We start from the raw sequence: 12,654 nt of genomic DNA on the forward strand, positions 1-12,654 counted from the left end.
AACCAAAACCAAACCAAACAAACAAAAGATAAAAGCTCTGAAGCGCCCAGAGCATGAACATGCTTATGTCTTTGCCTGTACCTGCAATTCTTACACTTTGAAAATAGCTATGCATTTTTAATTCCTATCACATTTTCTCCCACAGTTATGACTTTGGGTCATGCATTAAGGATGCTCTGAATAACGTCATATTTTGCAGCAAGAAAGAGAAGCCTTGCAATGCACACTTCTAGGTGGAAGCCTTATGTCATTGCAATGTCTAGAACATCTGAGGGATGCAGGTGTCAAGTTATTGCACCTGAGGGTGTCCACCTTGATTCTGCTGTGCTCCATCCCAATCGCCTGATCCACCAGTAAACCATTATGGTGCCCATTCCTTCTTTCAAAAGCATGCATAGATGGACACTACAGACCAAAAAAGGCACCATATTCTTCTGCACAGGACCTTTCTCCATGGCAAGGAGGCAGCATGTTTTCATAAAGAGAAGGATTAAAGGAAGAGAAGGAGATTTATACTGCTGAGAGCAACAGAAAGTCCTAATGAGAGAACTGAAAAAAAATCTTTTTACTTACCATATCTTGAATTGTAGTATTAAGTACATGATGAGCAGAAATAGCAGACAAATATGCTGCAACCAGGTCAACTGCTTCATCAACTGAGGCAGCGGCAGCTTTTTATGCAAAATCTGAGTGTATATTTAGGTTGAATTTCAACCTTTCTTAGGTGTGCTAGGTTTTGGGGTTCTTTTGTCTGTCTTATGTTGAGGATAATATATTAGATTCAGACCTCAGTAAAAGGATTTGTTCCAATTTATGTTTTTTATCAAAATTATTATAATCATTATTCATTATGATTGGAAAATAAATGAATAAAAAAGTAAGGCTTATGTCCTCTTAACCCTATTTATCTTTTTTTTTCTTTTATCAATTCTTACAGATTGGCATAGAGAATTTTTAAATTTTAAGTTCTTGGACATAGTTCAATAAAACCCCATTTGTTATGCTAAGATTTCTCAAAAATAATTTCTCCTCCAAAATTTATTTCTATTTTCTGCCTTAAATATTTAAGAGGAGGCTGGTATCTTCCATTCCCAAAGCATATCTCTGGCTGGTTCAGAGACAAATGTCTGATGGGGAATAGGCTGCATGATGGCACATGGCCATTTTGAGCAGACTGGACTGTTGCTGAACCTAAGATGAGAGATCAAGGAGGTCAAGACAGGCAATAGTGTAGACATACTGACATTGATCTGGGAAAAGACAGCTTAATGCAACAACATGGGCCTTCCTGATAACACATTAGAGGGTTGTTACACTAATCTTTCCCTCATTAGTTCATTCTCTGTGGTTTGACACTTACAACTTAAGGCCTCATGAGTTAAACAGGCTAAAGCAATGGTGGAGTCCTGCCATGTACAGTTATTTCCCTCTGCATGGAGCAATTAGAAAACACTAATAAGCATCCCATGAGGATCCCCTAAAGAGCTTCACTGCTGAATGTCATATGAACAGCAGCAAAGAACAGTGGGAAATAATGCTTGGAAATGTTTATAAACTTGATCATGCCTTGCTGGCAGTTTAACCTATAACTGCAGCTCAGTAAGCACTGCCAGCTTCTGATTTCCCTGAAGAAGCAAGACCCAGCATAAATCTGGATAAAAAGAAAGCTTGAACAAACTGTTAAACCTCATCCTACTTGTGGTAGTAACAATAAAGCAAAGGGAATTGCAATCAGGGATTTAGACTGTAATCTATTCAATTTTGTACATGTTAGTAAAATTAAGACTGAGATTCAAGTCTTGTAACCTGAAAGGTATGAAAAACTGAATTTGATGGGCAGTTGGCTGAGGATAGGGCAGCGTGGGATTGGTGGGCAATGGAAGAAAAGGAACCATGGAGGTTAATTACACTGCCTGACTTTAGATTTCTAGTTTGAGTCCTAAGTAAAGAACCTCTCAGGGGTAATTCAGAGCTTACTCTTCTACACTGGCTGTATTAAAAGCTTAGCATCCAAACTTAGATACAAAAACTATCTTCTGCATAAAATAAGAATACCCACTTCCTTCACCCTGTACTGTCTCCATGATTAGAATAACTAGCAATTGCAATAACCATAAAACTTTTTCTTATATCTATAAATCTAAGGTGCAATTATCCCCCTTTTTTTTCAACTGATGGACTCTATGACTAAAAGATATTTTCATTTCTGCAAAGCAGATTTCTTTGAGGTACTATATATGCATAGATAAAAAATATGCTTTGCATATTTATGTTGAATAGCACTCTCTCACCGCAAAACACTAAAGTTTCATTAGCATGGAGCTAATGCATATTGCAACATAATTTTAAGAGAAATTTTACTCACCTGTCATTTTTTAAAAAGCTAACATTGCTTTTGTTAAAAAACATAGGAAATAATAAGTAATAGCTTGTGCAATGAAAAAGAGCTACAAAATCTAACAAATTCTTTGTAAAGACCTGGGAAATAACAAGGAGCAACAGCTAATTGACATTTCTCATGAAGAAACCAACTTTTTTCTTCTTCTATAAAATGGTTTGTGGATTGAGCAGAAGCCAGAAACATCATATTTTGACTTTTGTAATACATCTGACACAGGCTTAGAGGTTATTTTCCCAAATAAGCCTGAGAAATCTGGACTAGATGAAACTACCATAGAGTAGGTACAAAGACGATTAGAGAGTTGTACTCACTGATTATTTGTCAGTGGTTCATAGTCAAAACAGAGTGAAGTGCTATGCAGGATCCAACAGGAGTCCGCCTTCATTTTGGAGCTATTCAATACTTTTGTTAATGACCGGGATGATGGAATGGAAAGTGTACTTATTAAATCTGCAGGTGACAACAAGCTTCAAGAAGTTCAAGAACAAGACTGGAATTCAAAACTATGTCAAGACACAGGAGATATGGTTGGAAAAAATATGATTAAATTCATTAGGGACTCATGCAAAGTATAACACTTCACAAGCATAATCAGCTGTAAAAATTCAGAATGGAGACCAGCTGCTTTAGCAGCCGTTATAGAGAGATGCATTTAGAAGTTACAGTGGGTGACAAGTGAACACTGTCATCCTCCTCCAAACCCCCTCTGTCATGACTGTAAAACCAGTAGTATAACCTTCAAAACCATGTGCCGTTATCCTTCCTATTTATTCAGCACTGGGGAGGCCTCTTCTAGAACAACATATCCAAGAGAGCTATGGACAAACGCCAGAGGACAGGAGTGAAAGTGATCACATATCTGAAAAGCATGGTATTTTAGGAAAGACTGAAAAAAAATGAAAATATTCCTCCAAAAGAGGAAAAGACTGGAAGCATACCTGGTAACAGCCTTCGCATAGGTAATGTGCTGCTGAAAAAAGGAAAGAAATATCCATGGAGGACAGGATAAAAATACCATCCTAAATTTTAAAAAAACTGGGGTTAGATTTCAGGACAAAACTTCCTGAAGCAGTGGAATGGGTTTCAAAGAGTCATAGACATGTTGGTTTGAAAGGATCTCCTCATGTCATTTTAGCCTAGCCTTCTGCTCAGTGATGGACTGTTGCCCCCATTAACTTTCTTGGAAGAGGCATGTAGTCTTTATAACATAAGGAGCTTTAGAGGAGACAGAAACCACAAAGATGTACTTAGCCAAGGAATAGACATCTCAGTATTTCATTAGCTAAAACTGTGTAATAAACTGGAAGGTTAGCAGTGAAACATATGAGACCAGCAGGCAGTTCTGGATAGAATTAATGCTGTAATGAAGTCTCTTATAAAAGGGAACATTTGAATGGTTAATCATTCATGCAAAGGTTAGGGGTAACCATGGGCATGAGGTCCATGAAAAACACCATTGATGAATTCTACACACTGAGGTAAAGATGAGTATACTTGGGAATTACTGGTTCAAAGGTCCTAAGAAAGGCCACAGGTATAACTGGACTGGAAAATGAAATTCCAGGGAGATTTATAGGAGTTTTCTTTTTAATACAAAAAGAAAATTTGTTTAGATGTAAAATCTAGAGTTCCATGAGCGGAGGCAATGGCAATACCTTACTTCTCCCAAGATTTACCTGGAAGTGTTCTCTATAATTCCTGAATCAGAACAGGTTGAGCCTGGAAGGTGCTGCTGGAAATTTTATAGTCCAAACCCCCGCTCAAAGTTGAGTCAGCTGGAACAGGTTGCTCTGGGCCATGTTCCATTGGATTTTGAATACTCCAAGGACAGAGACTCCACAAGCTCTCTGGGCTACCTATGCCAGTGTTTGACCATCATCATAGAAACCTGTATCCTTCCTTGAGATTTAAGTCAAGGTCTCTGATGTACAGGTATAGTTGCTCCAGTGGATGCTGGGGACCATGCCCCATTGTGTACCACCATCATTGCTGAGTACACCAAGAGTGACAGCGGCAGACTTTCTGGCCTTTCTTGTGCCCTCTTCTGTACCAACTGCTACATCTGAGGTCTGTACTATAAGGTCAGTAGCTATCCAGGCCTCTTCCTAGCACTGGTTGATGACGTGTTTGAAAAAAAAGTTAAAAGCACCCTCAGATCAAGAATGTTGCAGAGATCATTAGAAGCTGCTAGAACTGGAAATGAGGGCCTCCTGTAGCTATCCTTTCTCAGATTCACCTAGTACCCTGGACTTCAAAGAGCTCCCAGGAGACCTCTGATAGTCCCAGAAGTTTTCAGGAAATCCCAAAGCAAAGCACAGAAATTGCTGCACAAACTTTTGTGTCTGCCAGCTGCTCCTGTTAGCTGCTTGGAAATGGGAAATATTGAATTTCACAGTAAATGTTAATTCTGAGAACTTACTTTTAAAAGATCCTTCTTTAGGATTTAAAAGTCACATTTAACTTGTGGGTTTTTGGTTTTGGAGCTGCTGCGTTGCTGCTGTTTTTTATTTGGAAGTCTTGGTTACCTAGCACTTTCAGCTGGCTGGGCAATCTGGGTACTACTTGGTCACTTTCAGTGTTTGGTAAGATCAACCATAGCTTTGTGGTTTGAGTAAAGTCCAGAACCCACTCTTTCACTACTGGAAAAGAAAAAAAAGTTGTGTGAGCAAGAGTGGCTTTAATTACTACCAGAATCTGTTGCTACAAACCATTATGTTAGACCCCATTCCTATTAAATCATCTGTATGGCCATTGTCTGCTCAGAATATCATTCCTATGAAAGGAGATCACACTTGGACATTTTGCATCAGAGTGAAAAATAAGTGAATAGTCTGTGTTTTATCCTGTAACTGTTTTCACATGCAATAGTATTGTTGGAGGAGTAAATTAGGTCTCCAGGGGGTCCTAATCACTAGGCTCCCACTTGTGCTCTGCCGGGTTTCATGAATCTCAAATTATTTTTCTATCTAGTAGATTACTTTCCGCAGGAGGGAGTAAAGAATGACAAATATGCACAAATTCCCTCATTCTCCCACTCTGTTCTGCATCTAGACAGTTAAAGTAGCTTACTTGGAAAATGAGACAAGTAGGATTGAATTTCTACAGCTAGAGGTGGATACCAACCTGCGCTCTCCCACCTCATGGGAGAGCCATTACAGAAGAAAAGCTCAAGGCAGAAAGAAAAAATCAGTGATGTCCCAAACTTTTGCCTTATGTGAGGCTTTCTGTGGGGATCTTTAATCGACCATGCTCCTCTAGGAAGGATCCTGATGAAGCAGAATGAACTGAGTACCAAATATCACAGCCCTACCAGAACAGAAATATCCTGTGGTGTTGAAGGGGAACTTGAAACAGCTAGAGAAATTTTGGGTAGATGAGTAAATAAAGTTCCTGTGGCGTTTAGATGTCTCTGGATCTAGAGTGAAACCTCTTGAGCTAAAGTTCAACTGCACATTGTGTAAAGAACCACCCCCTTTTGTTTGCTTTGAATCTGACAATTGTTACTTTTGGTGATTTGTGGGTTTTGTGCTGAGAAGAGAGAGGACAACCATTCCCCACTGACCTTCTTCAGACCACCCATGATGCTGCAGACCTAGAATACTCCCACAGTACCTATCTGCATGTCACCAAAGCCAGGCAAAACTTTGTGTGTGAGCACTGCAGGTTTTAGACATAGAGGCCCAGATTAATTTCACTGAAATGTTGTTACCTGACAAGACTAAATTAATGCTGTGATTACTGTACACTTTCTCTGTTAGTCAATGCAGTGAACAAGACTTTACAGAAGTCAGCTTAGATCTCCTGTGGTTTGAATGCCTTTCTGAGATGTCATCATCCTCCTTCCTCTGATGACAGGATGGATCTAGGTGAGAGAAGCAGAGAAGTTTGACCTTGTGTGTCCCAGGTGTATGTGTTGGGCTCCAGCACCCAGTACCTACCACACTATCAATCACACAGCATTCAAAGGCTCAGGAAGTCTTAAAAGATTTTTAAACTGTTTCTTTTTTATTCAGTGCTGAGAATGGTTCTTTCTAAACTCAAACAGATGTGACATTCTATCTGTTTAATTTGAAGAGGCAACTAATTTGTCTAGTAATCAAACCTAATAACCTGCTATTTTTGTGTATGTAGTTTAACTTTGCTCAAAAGAAAGCAAACCATTTCTATTGATTTTGTCCGCTTCTTCATGTCTAGAAACTTTAATTTATTTTTAGGTCATAACTCATAATGTAGTTTTATCAACCTGTACCCCAATTAACAACTTTTATTCTAATAAGTAATTATCCTTTTTTTTGTACAGTGGATGAATTTATAGTTACTGTCTCTGATAAAAAAAAAAAAAAGAAACAAACCCCAAAACATTTTAAATGGTAATACTACACATTCTTATGATTTCTATTAATTAAGAACAATAATTTCAATCCTTGATCAGCTCAGCTTGGCAAGATATTTCTTTAGAAAGCAGTATAAATGCTTCAGTAAAATAGGATACAAGAGCACTGCACAGAAAGTCCAGCAAATCCAAACTAACCCTATCCTGACAGCAAAAAAACTGTCCCTTCTTACATCCTTCACATTTCCAAGGTACACCTCAAGGACTGTAGGTCAAACATAAAATCCTAAGTTATACGTGACAGTATAGGGGACTCTAGCTAAATAAATAACTTTTTAACTTTGAATGCTGGCATGATGTACTGGTGACCTCACTACTTTAGTGCCCAAACTTACAAGCCTTCATCATGCAAGTCTTCCTTATGTTAGTTCTACTCCATTCATATCCTCTAATGAGCACAACATCTTAGACTTTCCAAGAATTATTAAGAAAAGAAAAGCAGATACTTTCTAAAAATTGCAATGGATTTTATTTGGAGGATCAGAGAGAACGTGCAGGTAAGGTTGTGCGCTGCTTTGGGGAATTGACCCCCAATGCAAATCAAACACAGGGAAAAAATGGCATCAATAACTGAATACTAGTAATTTGAATAGACAACACTAAGGAAATCTAAATTAAGATTTTCACAGCAATGGTATTTTTGCTACATTACCCACTGTGACAACACAAAAAATTGAAGTAGTTTTAACAAACTTAAATCACTATGGCCATATTGTATCAATTCTGTCACTAAATTTTTTGCTTTTTTTTTCTTTTTTTTTTTTTTGTTAAAAAAAAAGAATATACCATTAAAGCTTTTCAATTTTTTATATGGATGAATTTGATTGAAGAATCCTAACGTTACTAGCACATTAAAAATGTACTCTTTAAGCAAGGAGGACTCTCCAGTTGTTGTGTGCAGACACAGCATCTACAGTAGTGGGGAAGTGGTCCATAATCAAGACTCTGAACCACTAATGAAGCATATAAAGTAAAAGATAAATGCCAACCCATTCCTTCAGGATTCGCTAACTGAGCTGTTCTTCGAACCCATGCTAATCAATTTCCATGAAACGTACATTCACTGCCCACTCTAATGTTGAATTCTCATACATTTAGGAGCAAATATTTTTGAAAGGATTTGAAGCAGAAGATGCAATTTGTCAGTGAATATAGATAACATGGTGCAATTGATTCCTTTAGGACATGTGTGTCTATGGCTGAAACTGAAGTCTAGACAACAGCTACATCACTGGCATTTTAGAAGTATTGTATTACAGCCTCAGCTGGCAAAAATGGCATGCACAGTGGAGCTAGAGTGATTTACACCTGCAGAAAATCTGGCTAGCTTTAAAAATTTGTTTATGAAGGTAAAAAACAAAAATCACTTTTCCATCTGTTTTCCTTTTTTTTTTTTTTCCTTTACTTATTTTTTACAGTCTGTCAAAAGCCAAGGAAGAAAAGTGAGAGCAAACTACTGTGACTGAAGCAAAGCCTAGGATAGCAAACAATTACTAGAAAACAGCATAAGCAAATTAAAATGGAAAGGAAATGCCACAGACTACTACTGTGCTGCATTCTTTGGAGAATCAACTTGAGATGGATTAGCGCAAATGCGCCTTGATCCATCATCATGTTCTCCAGTTCAGCAAGCGCAAACTGATACTTTGGAATGGAGGTAGCGTGAAGTAAATGCTGTAATTTGTGACTGTGTGACAGCAAATGAAACTCAGCAAGTGGGCCAAGCTATCTGAAGCAAAACAATTATAGCTTGGTGAGCATATTAGGCAACCCCGGAGGAGAGGAGATGAAAGATTCAGGCAATAAGGAGAATGTATATATTTTAGATGTTAGGCAGCCCTATTCTCAAGGCATTACAAGCAACAAGAACATCTGAAAAGTGCATCTGGGTTGGGCAGAAACATATTCACCCTTGGTAAACACATTTCCCAATAACACCTTGGTGAGAAGAAGAAAAAAAGAAAAAAGAAGAAAAATAAAAAAAGGATTATCACCCTGGCTAGTAGATTCTTTTCAGATGGCATCTGGCTAGAGGTAAATTGCATTATGAGACCTTTGTCTAGTTTTTATGATTTATGTGTTCAGTTTCATCAGATCTAGGCTATGGTGTTTATTGCGTACTACACACTCTGAGAATTTATGTTGCATAGCTAAACATCATGTCTGTATATCTTTTCTCAGTAATCTCTGATAATACCCAAATGGGCTTTTTATTTTAAACATCTGGACAGCCGTATGGTTCATGAGAATTAAGGTGCTAAGTGAAGAAAACAGCACAACCATAAAACCTTTCGAATAAACAAAGCTTTCTTTGGAACATTAACTTCTTTACAGAGAAATCTTCTCTGTTCCTAAAAATGCACTTAGTACTTTATGTCTTAATCTCAAGGTAACACTTTTCTCTTACAAATAATCTCAAGGCATTTAATGGTACCATTACTGTAGAAAACTATGAGATATTTGCATAAAAGGCACATCACCAGAAGACATACAAAAAAGCTCTATTTTTTTTTTTAGTTCTGGCTTTTGTCTTTGTTTCATACTGAAAGTAGGAAATCAGCAGGGTGTTCTTTTCTACTCGGTAATAACACTGTCAGCATTGTCATAAAAATGGCTAAAGGTGTAATTTAGGGAAATCTGTCTGCATACTAATAATTGAGTTTCTATTTGTTGACATTGAAATCCAAAAGAGAGGGAGAGATAATGCAATTTACTCAGTTCTTTGGTGGAGACTGTCTTTAAGCATGTACATGTCTATGTCAGTGCATGTCTGCATGTGTATAGTTCAAAATGTTATGTAAAACTATTCTCTCCTGTGTAAATAATAAAAAAATGCTGAGAATCACTACTCACAAGTCATTTAAAGAAATAAAACTCATTGCATATTACTTTCCTTCCAAAGTATTATAAAGAGTTTCCAATATATTCTTATTTTTTTATTTTATAAATATAAAAATATATTTTACATATATAGACATATGAGACAATCTCCTTCAGAATATGAGAAATCAAAATATGTAGAACTAGATATTCTGGTAGCCGCCTTTTTTTTTTTTTTTCAGTGCACTTTTCTTCATGAGTGATTCTGTTTGTATTATAAAATAATGTTGTTTAATTTTACTGAGGCATTAATTCCAATCTTAAATGGAGCTTCGGTATCACAACCTGCATTCCTGTATTGACTCACTCTCATGCATTTAAGTCCATTAAATTCAGTGGAACAGGACAGGTAAGTACAGCTGGTTTAGATAACCATGATTTTCCAGACTAGACCCTGGATGGAACAGAGTCAGCTAGGTTGTACTTGGCCTATGCTGCATCATCTGTTTTGAGAGGGATTCCTCCACGTTTCTTTAGACGCAATCAGAAAATTCTTGTGCAGATGTAGAGATCTTTCTTAATTATTCATCCTTTGCTTTCTTAATACTGTTTGGTTGTACAGGTATACCTATGGTGAAAAATTAGTTTAGATATACATAAGGATTCTATGCAAAAGTCAGTGTTTAGAGTTCTCTAGCTCAGTTGCATTTTGAAGATCTTCTTCCTCTAGATTTTTGTTGGATTTTTTTTTTTTTTTTTTAGCAAGAATAATTTTGGAAATTAGAAGGCACAATTTTTCTGGAGGATAAACTACATGGTCTCGGCAAGACTGACCTAGTGAGATTCTGAAAAGCTGTGATTTTCACAGATTTTGATCAGTACTGACCCATACCTTAGAAATAGAAGAAACTGTACAGTGGTAGCTCTTAGTTTCTCTGTGTACCATTGAACTTTCCTGCATATGTGGGAGTTGCTGAATAATGCTGATACCTTTGGAGTGATCTCATGGTACTAATTATCACTACTTTTGTGAACAAGCCAGTGACAGTCCAGTGCAGGGCCCCTAAATGATCAGGGGCCTACAGCACAGAGCATACAAAGATGGAATGAAGGAAATGGAATTATTCAGTATAGAAAGTTAAGGGTAAAGGTGGATGTAAGGGCTCCCATAATTTTATAAAAGACGCATTTAAAAAAGACAGATCCAAGCCTTTCTTAGAGGTATTAGGGAGGATTAGAGGCAGGGGTCACAAACTTTAAAAAAGTAAATTCTGATTGGAAATGAGGAAAACTTTTGCCCGTAGGAGAATGATGTGGCATGGGAAAGGGTTTCCCTGAGAGGCTGTGGTATCTCCATCTTTGGAGATTTTTGAATCAAACTGGACAAGATTATCTGCAACCTGGCAAGTTTGGAGTTAGCCTTGTTTTCATGGAGGAGTGGGGTTAGAGCGCTCTATAGGTTCCTTCCAACCTACCTTTTATTATTTTTTACTTAACTGAAGAACATAAGTGCAGAGTCTAGTCATCCAGGCTCCTTTTACAGTCAGAGGAAAGAATACCCTTCTGGAGGAATCAGTCCTTCACTAGTTGTAGAGGGAACTAAGGTCAGCTCATCTTCTTACTCAGGTCCTATTATTAGATATTCAAAGCTTTGTCAAAATGAGATGCCACTCTGCTGGTCCGGACAAATATTCACTATAAGCCTTGGAGGGAACCATGGATAACTACTCAATCCTAACTGAGGAGGGCATGTTTTGCCACCCTGCTCATCTTCTGTGCAGCTCTTTTTCTTTGTTGCCCAGCTACTGAGAAGAAAGGTGTGACTAGATGGAGAAGAATGAAACAAAGCAGCCAGACACACAGTGCCAGCAGTGCACCGTACTGACATGCAGTCTGTGACCTAATTTGAACACTGCTGGTAATGAAGTGAATGCAAAGTAGCATTAGGAAGCAGACCAAACCCAATCCTTAAGGCAAAGGCTCTTTTTTTCTCAAGCTCACACTCCATGTTTGTTTCTACAAATGCAAGAGAAGTATTTCTCCAGAGATTAAAAACTGTTGTAATGTATGGGGTTCGACAGACAATTCTTTGTGTTCGAGGTTTTGAGACTGTCTCATTCCAAGCATTTATTAATGAAAAGGGGAGGAAAATTAACTGTCTGGGTTGCTGATCTTTATAGAGATAATACACATTTTTATGAGAAAGAAAGAGAGAGGGTCTTCACAATTTGATTTTACTTACTTTCTTACAGCAATCCAAATGTCCAGTCTGAAGACAGTTCATCCTTTTGTAAAAAGCTGGTGTTGAAAACCTCCTTCTAGGTTGTAAGGGTTAAGTATTTGCTAAGTGGTGCCAAGGAAAGCAAGAGACTACATGTCTATGTACACATTTTCAGGCCTGACCTTTAAATCCTGAGTACAGCCTTTTGTGTTTTCCCCAAGGAAGTGGTTAAGTCCATAACAAGCAAAAGAAATCTGGATGCATTTTCCTGTTTTCTCTGCCACGCATTAAAGGTTTGTGCTGCCCTCCGTACGTGCTCGTAATAAATGGGCTGTATGAGCACAGTGCCTCTTTCACTTCAAATAGCTCCGCAATAAACTAAAAATTGATTGACTTTGCTGAGGTTTACCTCATCAGCTGATCCACAGCCTGAGGTGGAGTATGGCGGAAAGCACTGGATTGCTTCTCTGGAAAGCTAAGTGGCAAATAAAGGAGGCTGTACAGTATGAACTGCAAAAGTCCCTACATTACCAGGTGAATGATGTCAGAGAGGTGTAGACACATTCTGATGAGCTTTGAAGGAAAATGCGAATTACTTATGTGTAATGGCAGAGAAAGGGGCAGCTAACGGAAGGGATACATAGTTGTTAGACCTGTTCAAAGCAACGAGCACTGGTTTTCAGCATCAGTTTTCAAAATTGGATCGAGTATTGGCAGCATGGGGGCTGCAGGGCGGCCCCTGAGGGGAGAGGCCGGGGCTGCCCCGTGCCGGACACAGCCGGTCCCAGCCGGCTCCAAGGGCCCCCCCGCAGGGCACCG

The sequence above is a fragment of the Egretta garzetta genome, unplaced genomic scaffold (genome assembly GCF_000687185.1).
Source record: "Egretta garzetta isolate BGI_Z169 unplaced genomic scaffold, ASM68718v1 scaffold74, whole genome shotgun sequence".
Lineage (NCBI taxonomy): Eukaryota > Metazoa > Chordata > Aves > Pelecaniformes > Ardeidae > Egretta > Egretta garzetta.